This window comes from Coptis chinensis, chromosome 6 (assembly GCF_015680905.1).
Source record: "Coptis chinensis isolate HL-2020 chromosome 6, ASM1568090v1, whole genome shotgun sequence".
Classification (NCBI taxonomy): Eukaryota; Viridiplantae; Streptophyta; class Magnoliopsida; order Ranunculales; family Ranunculaceae; genus Coptis; species Coptis chinensis.
In genome coordinates this window covers 75,461,603-75,471,516 of record NC_141461.1, presented here as the reverse complement: position 1 = coordinate 75,471,516, position 9,914 = coordinate 75,461,603, and positions in this window count along the sequence as shown.

Below are 9,914 nucleotides of genomic sequence, written 5' to 3'. Positions count from 1 at the left end.
GGATGATGACAGAGGAACATGCAGAGTTTTCAATCTCTTGGAGGAAGCACGGCTCATTAAAACAACTGAAGGAGAAACATTTATGTTATTGGAATGCAATTCTTTCTCCCCGACCATGCCTTGACGGCACTGCCTGCATCAAAAGAGAAAACTGGCCTATAAAGAACAATTCACATGCAAACCAGATAAAACCAAACTAACCTTCAGAAATATAAATAAAACTAGCTTTCGAACCCGTCCTACGAACGGGTGTCGTTATATTAAATTATTCTAAAAAATATTAGTAACTATTCATAGCTATGAAATATGAAAATTATATTAATCACTTGTTTAAATTTTTTGCACCACTCTCTATCAAACGAAAGCACCAAATCTTGGTAAAACCCGTCGATTTATTTTGGTTGTTATGTTTAATAATAGAAGTTTGATTGAAATTTTGTAAGAATGCTCAATGTGGCGAAGATGATATTGAAGCTACTTAAATAGCAATACATTCTCAATCATAATAAAATAATTATAATAAGTACTACTTAAAATGCAAAAATATACTTGTAGGAGAGATATTATATTCTCCCTATATATAATACAACTATATTTGAGGTTAGTTCAATGCATTTGCATCAAGTTTCTAATTTTACGTTAATTATTCTTTGAGGCTAGTTCAATATATGTAGTTGGATCTAGTTTCGATTTTCCATTAATTATTCTTTGAGGTTAATTCAATGTAGTTGTATCAAGTTTTTGATTCCGTTAATTAATTATTATTTGAGGTTAGTTTAGTGCAGTTGCACCAAGTTTACGATTTTCCATTAGTTATTCATTAAAATTAATTCAATGCAGTTCCATCTAGTTTTCAATGTTTCGTTAATGACTCTTTGAGATTAGTTAATTGCATTTGCATTAAGGTTACAATTTTCTGTTAATTACTTTTTGAGGTTAGTTTAATACATCTGCATCCAGTTTATGATTTCCCGTTAATTAATTTTCGAAGTTAGTTCGCATCTAGTTTTCAATCAATTTCCGGTTATTTATACTTTGAGGGTAGTTCGATGTAGTTACATCCGGTTTTCGATTCCTAGTTAACTATTCTTTAAGGTTATTTTAATGCATTTGCATCCAGTTTTTGATTTTCTGTTAAATATTCATCAAGGATTTTTGCATCCATTTCTGGTTTTCCGGCTGGTTGGTTAATATTTGTTTTTAGTTTAATGCAGTTACTTCAGGTTTTCTATTTTCCGTTAATTATTCTTTGAGGTTAGTTCAATGTAGTTGCATCCAATTTCTGATTTTCCATTAATTATTTTTCGAGGTTAGTTTAATGCATTTGCAGCAAGTTTTCGATTTTCCGTTAATTATTTTTTAAGATTTGTTCAATGCAGTTGCATCAAATTTATGATTTCCCTTTAATTATTCATTGAGGTTAGTTCAGTGCATTTGCATCCATTTTTTTATGTTTCTATATTCGTTAATTAGTCTTTAGATTAGTTCATTATATTTGCATACAACTTTTCGATTTTCATTTATAACTCTTTAAGGTTAGTTCAATATATCTGCATCTAGTTTATGATTTATGATTATTTATGCTTTGAGATTTTAATTAGTTCGATGCAATTTCATCCAATTTCTGATTTCCTGTTAACTATTCTTTGAGGTTATTTTAATGTATTTGCATGTAGTTTCTGATTTTCCGTCAATTATTCTATGAGGTTAGTTCAATGGCGGTTGCATTTGGTTTTGATTTCTGTTAATTATATTTTGAGGTTAGTTTCAATGCATTTGCATCCAGTTTCTAATTCATCGTTAATTATTATTTGAGGTTTGTTTGATGCATTTTTGCATACCGTTTCGATTCTTGTTAAATATTTTTCAAGTATTTGCATCAATTTCTAATTTCCCATTAGTTATTCTCGGCGTTAGTTTAATCTGAGTTGCATCAGTTTCGATTTCTAATTAATTACTTTTTGTGTTTAGTTTATTACATTTGCATAAAGTTTTTAATTTCCTGGTAATTACTCTTTGAGCTCAGCTCAATGTATTTGAATCCAGTTTTCGATTTCCTTTTAATTATCCAATGTGGTGTGTAATACCAACTTCCTACTTATCCATATGTAGTGTCCTTGCAAACATGACATAAAAATAAATTATGCTTGATTTACTATATTGGATCATCAAACATTATCAAGTTTCCGATTTTCCGTTAATTATTCTTTAAATTATATACCTGACTCACTATGTAGGATCTTCAAAGATTATCTACGAACGGGTCCTGTCATATTAATTATTCTGAAAAATATATTCAACTATATATGCATAACTATTATATACAAATATTATATTGCTCACTCATCCAAATTTCTTATAACATGAAAACCTCACGTACTCTCTATTAAAAAAAAATAACTCGCCATTGATAAAACCCTTCAACTTCATTTGTTGTTTAATAATAGAAGTTTGATTGAAATTTTATGAAATTTTCTAATAAGATAAAGTTCATATTGAAGCTACTTGAATAGCAATGTGTTCCCAATTATACGAAAAAAGATTAGATAAACACCGTTTTAAATGCAAAACTATACTTATCGAGACATTCCCACAATATATAACACAACTATATTTTGAGGTTAGTTCAATACATTTGCATCTAATTTCTAATTTTCTGTTATTTATTTTTTGAGGTTAGTTCAATGCGGTTTGCATCCGGTTTCGATTTCTTGTTAATTATTCTTTCTTTGTAGTTTAATGCATTTGCATCAATTTCCAATTCTTGCTAATTATTCTTCAAGCTCAGTTAAATGCATTTGCATCTAGTTTCGATTTTCGGTTAATCATTTTTTTAGATTAGTTTAATACATTTGCATCCGGCCAGTTTCCGATTTATCGTTTATTATTCGATGAGGTTTTATTTGCATCTAGTTTCTGATTTTTCGTTAATTATTGTTTGAGGTTAGTTCAATGAATTTGCATCCAATTTTGATTTTCCGTTAATTATTTCTTGAGGTTAGTTCAATGCATTTGCATCAAATTTATTTTTTGAAATTAGTTTAGTGTAGTTGCATCCAGTTTCCGATTTCCCGTTAGTTATTTGTAAAGATTAGTTTCACGCATTTGCATCCTGTTTCCAATTTATAGTTTTTTTTAGGTTAGTTCAATACAGTTGCATCCAATTTCCTATTTCCCGGTAATTTAATCTATGAGGGTTAGTTCAATGCATTTGCATCCAATTTTCGATTTTCCGATAATTATTTGTTGGTGTTAGTTTGATGTATGTGCATTCAAGTTTTGATTTCCCGTTATTTATTCTTAGAGGTTAGTTTAATGCAGTTGTATCAATATTCTAATTGTCCATTAATTAATTTTTAAGATTAGTTTAATGCTTGTATGTGCATCCATTTTCGATTTCCATTAAATATTATTTGAGATTAGTTCGATGTATTTGCATCTAGTTTTCTGTTTCTCATTAATTGTTCTTTGGCGTTAGTTTTTCATGCGATTATTATATATATTTGAAAAAATATTTGTTATTATTGGGGTTTTTTTTTTTTTTTTTTTTTCGGTTGCTATTATATATTTTGTGATGTTATTTTTTTTGTATAATTTAATTTTTTTATATGTAATTTGTTTTGGTTTGGTTTGGTATATAATTTATTTAAGCCCAACGTCTACTTTAACTAAATCAATAGTTATATAAATTATTTAAGCCAACGTCCGTTTTAACTGAATCTCGTTATTCTGCTAAAATTGGAAATTATAAAATTCATAAATTTAATTAGAATGTGTTGTAATTATTGTGACCTGTGGTTTTTGAAATCCTTAACTATGACTAAATTTTACACCTCAAATTGATTCAACTTTATTTGTTAGACCCATATATATAGTGCATACAATACAATTTTATTTGTTTTTGGTGTACACTATTACTTATTTTATTATTAATTTACTTTTTTTTTCTTTTTTCCCAGTCACGTGTGTGGTTAACAAATGCATAAAGTAAATGTTCAAGCAACTCAATTCATTTTTTTCATTTGTTCTTTCGTAATTTCATTATCATTTTCTATAAAGAAACTTTGTTATGTTAAATTTCACCTGAGATTAGTGTGGAAACTATTCTTTTTGGCGTAAGGGTTTTAGGAAAATCGTTTTTGGTTGAAAATATTGTTTTTTGCAATTTAGTTATTTTTTTTAGGTTAGTTCAATACAGTTGCATCCAATTTCCGATTTTCCGGTAATTTAATCTCTGAGGGTTAGTTCAATGCATTTGCATCAGGTTTGATTTCCGACAATTATTTGTTGGTGTTAGTTTGATGTATTTGCATCCAAGTTTTGATTTTTAGTTAATTATTTTTTTGAGGTTAGTTTAATGTAGTTGTATAAATATTCGATTGTCCATTAATTAATTTTTTAAGATTAGTTTATTAGTTTAATGTTTGCATGTGCATCCAATTTCGATTCCTGTTAAATATTATTTGAGGTTAGTTCAATTCATTTTGCATCTAGTTTTCTGTTTTCTCGATAATTGTTATTTGGCGTTAGTTTCATGCATTATTATATATATTTGAAAATATTTTTGTTATTATGGGTTTTTTTTTTCAATTGCTATTATATATTTTGTGATGTTATTTTTATATAATTTAATTTTCCACATGTAATTTGTTTTGGTTTGGTTTGGTATATAATTTATTTAAGCCCAATGTATTTTAACTAAATCAATAGTTATATAATTTATTTAAGCCAACGTCCGTTTTAATTGAATCTCGTTATTCGCTAAAATTGGAAATTATAAAATTCATAAATTTAATTAGAATATATTGTAATTATTGTATGTGTGGTTTTGAAATCCTTAACTATGACTAAATTTTACACCTCAAATTGATTCAACTTTATTTGTTATGCCCATATATATATTGCATACAATACAATTTTATTTGTTTTTGGTGTACACTATTACTTATTTTATGATTTGTTTTTTTTTTTCTTTTTTCCAGAGTTACATGTGTGGTTAACAAATGCATAAAGTAAATGTTCAAGCAACTCAATTCATTTTTCATTTTTTTTGTTCTTTCATTGTTTCATTATCATTTTCTAGAAAAAAAAACTTTGTTATGTTAAACTTAAATTCGAGATTTGTGTGGAAACTATTCTTTGTAGCGTAAGGATTTTAGGAAAATCGTTTTTTGGTTGAAAATATTATTTTTGCAATTTAGTTTTTTTTCGGTGAGGGTATAACTATAATATATATACTAGTTTTCGAACCCGTCCTACGAACGGGTGCCGTTATATTAAATTATTTTAAAAAATATTAGCAACTATGCATAGCTATGAGATATGAAAATTATATTAATTACTCATTTCAATGTCTACAATGTAGCACCTGATTTTTTCACATAATAATTATGTGTTTTGTTGCCCTTGGTATTTTTTTAAACAATAATTATTTTTCAAATTAGATGTGTAAATAATTTGCAAGCAATGACATACTGGTTGAACTTAGCTTGATTCTTCCTTATTGTCAAAATTTTTAAAAATTTAAGACTACATAGTACACATATATAATTAATGGCTCTGAATCCCAAACTTTGGCATACACTTTTCAAGACTTGAGCATTTCTATGTCTTGAATCCGAACCTACCTATGCAATGTATAAAAAGTTGCTAGTACAATTATCATGTCATATTTGCTATCGAAGCAAAAGTAATCTAAAAGTAATTTAGGTGTACTATCAAGTTATACCTTTTTTTTACACACACACTCAAGAAGGATTTTAAACTCGAAACATATAATTTTGATTTAGTACCTGTGTTTTCCTCCTCCATCTACATCCAAAAAATTTAATATGGATATGTTATCTTTCTTTGGCATTGTTATCGGGCACACATTACGGGTGAGTGTTCTACCAAGTCATTGTCTTTGGAATTGTTGTGAGCGACCACATGGGTAGTGACTTCCAAAATGAGGTGATATGCCATACTTTCGGTAAAATTTGGTGACATTGCGAGAGATTCGCTAGTGACCTCGGGGTTTGCAACAAGCTGCTATAAGCCTGGTCATATAGGTGTTTCTTGCACAAATGATAATGCATACAACAATTGCGGGAATATTGGCCACACGGGTCTTGACTATCGAATGAGTCATGTTGCTAGGCAAAGGATTGCCCAAAATCTGAATATGCCCAAAATCTAGATATTAATTTTATTGTTGTTTTTTTTGACGTAGTAATGGTAGATCTTCTTGGTTGTCTTTGGACACTTGGAAGAAGCCTTAAACCTTGTAGCGATGATCCCTATTGGTGTGTGTGGAGCACTCTTTGGTGCTAATCGGATCCATTGAAATCTTGATTAGAGAAAAAGGAGTCATAAAAGAACCTTGGCGGCTTGATTGAAGCGAGAGGATGGGATTATACATGAGTAATTTCTTTGGTGACATTACGCACCCAAAGTCTAAAGAAATGAAGGAAGCATTGGATGATCTTTTACAGACATCATTTGGACTATTTTACTATTTCTGCTGGAATCCCCATTAGGATTGTAAAGAACCTCAGATTGTGTGAGGATTTCCCACTAATTGTGATGTGTGGTGCGTTTACGATTATGAGGAGAGAGATTGTTGAGGGATAACATTAGGTTTCACCATTTTCATAATCGATTGTGCCACTATCTCATTAATATTTGGAAGACAGTTTCCAGTATTTATATTGTTGAATGTTCAGGGCATCCACTTATTTACAATTACTCACTTATTTTAGAAGGTTAGCAAACGAAACAATGCTATGATACGAATCCCTACTCCAAAGGTGACAAATTACTTATATTTTTTTCGATATCGAACACAATATAACTTGAAGTAGTAGAATTGTAAAAGTGAGCGTGCTTATATTATAAATTTAAACTAAAAATTAATGGACTCTATAGTGACAAACTTTCATAAATAAGAAGCGTTAAACCTCGGCCATTAAAAAAATACTATGTGACCAACATAATAAAGTTTTGGTATTAAAGTACTAATCTTCATGGTTTTCTTTTCTTTATTATGGAACTCTCAATGCCCTTCATTCCTTTAATTTTTTCTTCGAGATAATATATTTTATCTTTGTTGTGTTTATCATCAACCAAACAATCTAGCATAATATTTCTGAGGATGTCGAGTTGATTCTGTTTCTCTCCAACTTCTATTCTTTTCTTCATAAGTTCTTTGAAATTGAAGCCTTCAATTTCCATATCATGTTCATCCTTTATAAAACGTATTGCGTGAAAAAGTCTTGAATCCTCTGCTTTTTACAAGCGAGAATATGTTGGGCTTCCATCAATTTCTTTAACTATGGCGTCTTCATTTGTTAAAGAATAAATGTTTTGGTAACTTTAATGTCACGGTGCTTTTGAATCGTCCGCTCTCTAATTATGTGTTGTAGACTGGATCTTGTTGAATGTTAAGTCCTGCTTCTAGAATTTCCTTTAGCATTTTTTTTTTACATAAGTTGTAATTTTCATACGTGATTATCTGCAATATACATAATAAAATAAAGTCAATAAATAATTATAAATAATAGAGAAGAGGAAGAAAATAGGCTACCTGGTTTTTCGATATGTGTAGTTAAATTGTTTTTTTAAGGTTAATAGATTATGTTTTACTAAGTGATTGGAAGTTCAGTTTTCGTAGGTTTTTAGTTTTGTATATCTCTTAAATTTTGATATTTTGGAACAGTGGGCTTCTCCTTTTTTGCAACCTCCACTCTATCAAGAGCATGGATTATGACACGTGTCGGGTATTTTGAAATTTGGATTTTGAGTTTTATAGTGTGGGCATGTGCAAAACGTGTGAGGGGTCGTTGTTTCATTTTGAAAGGGCATAACACCATACACACTACAATAGACGGTCAAACTTGGTAAATGAATCGTTAACTAATGATAAGGTTACCTAAAGCTAAGAAACGTAAAAGTTTGGGTCCAATGCATATACCCATATTATTGGGACGACCTAAAACTAAATCACCTTATTTTAAATTAGATTTTTTTTTTTTTTTAATTAGGTAGAATCTATCGGGTTTAGAAACCTATAAGTATACTATTACTGTTGGGCCTGGGCCCAACAAATTATAACATATCTTTTAATCGGATACTGTATCAATTCAAATTTGAATTGGTACCTCTTTTTCCCACGCAGTTTCTAACTCTTGTAACTTATGACACAGGTATGCAATCTTGTGTGGTCCAAGAATGTCAATGAACTTGTCAGCACCCATGGCTACTCCCAAAATCAAATAATAGTTTGGAGATATCCAACTATGTCAAAGGTACTCAATTTTTTGTCCCTTGAGCTTTTGAAACAACTAAAAGTTTATGTTGTCTGTACTACTGTACTAATATATCCTCCATTTCAGTTGGCGACACTTACTAGCCATACGTCAAAAGTTCTTTATCTTGCCATATCATCACCGATGGTGGGGTAATTTAGTAACTCTTTCCCCCTTCTCTTATCCTTCTTTTACATTATCTTTATATTTTTTTTTCTTGGATGAGGTTTAGTCAAGCTTCACCTCATTTTTTGTATTTTTTTTTCGGGGCTTTAAGATTTTTATGTTCAACTATCTTCCTCTTTCAGACCATTGTCACTGAAGCAGGAGATGAAACACTTAGGTTTTGGAATGTGTTCCCTTCTCCAAAGTTTTGGTGTAAATTCAGATGAACTGTGTATATGTATATTGCATACACATACCATAGAGAGCCTAATCATTAATACCTGATCCCAATTTTCCAATATCTCACAATGTTATAATCTTACTTTGTTGATTTTGGTCCATAACGCACTAAGTTTTATTGAGATATATGAACTAATATGGTGATGGTATTCTTGGTGACAGAGGAGCAAAACAATAGTGATCTATTTTCAAGGGTTTATGATATTGACAAAGATTTAACCAAGAATATTTTTCCGCCAGATTTTTAATCAAGAACCAGATTTGAAACTTTATGAGAAGAATATTAGTAGTTAAGGCGGCGATGATGATGATGATGACGCAACTTCGATGGATTGATGTTATGTGTTTCGGATGTAGTCTACTTAAGAAAGGTTTCACACTGAGAATGATTGCCTGAGGTTAGTATCTTTTTCGCATTATTAATTTGCTTTCTTGATTATAATTTCTTAATTAGTGTTTAATTTGCATTTTATGTTCTAGAAAAGTATATAATTGAGTAATGTTGAGCATTCTTTTTGGTCTCGAGTTATTTGGTGGTACACTTGTTAGAATATTTTTGTTGAATTGTCGCTTGAGGTTTGTGTAATATAATTGTATATTATGTTATGGCAACAAAATGCAAATGATTGGAAAAGAGAGTGGCATTATTGAGGTTAGAAACACTAAATTTGAGGGATCATAATTTTGCTTCTGGATACACATCGCCTTAACAATAGGTTTCCTTTCAATTTGGTCTTACTCTCGATCTATACTTGAGAGAGTGATTGTGTTCCTTTACAAATTTACCTAGTAGTGTTTGAAGAGAGTGCTTGCTTTCTGTTGAGAAAGGGTTGCCATTAGGTAGTGATTTGGGTTCGAGTGTGGTGAGTCTTTGCCGTTGTTTTGTAGCGATCAATTAGATTTTTGGTGGGAGAGTTTTTGGAAGGAGAGTGGTTTGGGGTCGAGTGTGGCGAGTGCTGCTGCTACAGCTTTAGCCGTTAATGAGATTTTTGGTGGAAGAGTGGTTTGGGGTCTAGTGGGGTGAGTGCTTTGCTTTGTGAATGAGATTTTTGGTTGGAGAGAGTTTTTTGGGGTCGAAAGTCTTTGAGAGCTGTAAAACTGTCATGCTGCCAATACATACATAAAATTGGCAATTATGTATCTATGATTGCAAAGACCGACTTAGGGTCATACATATGGGGGGGGTAGGCTAACGGGATGAGCAAAAGGTTTTGCCAAAGAACA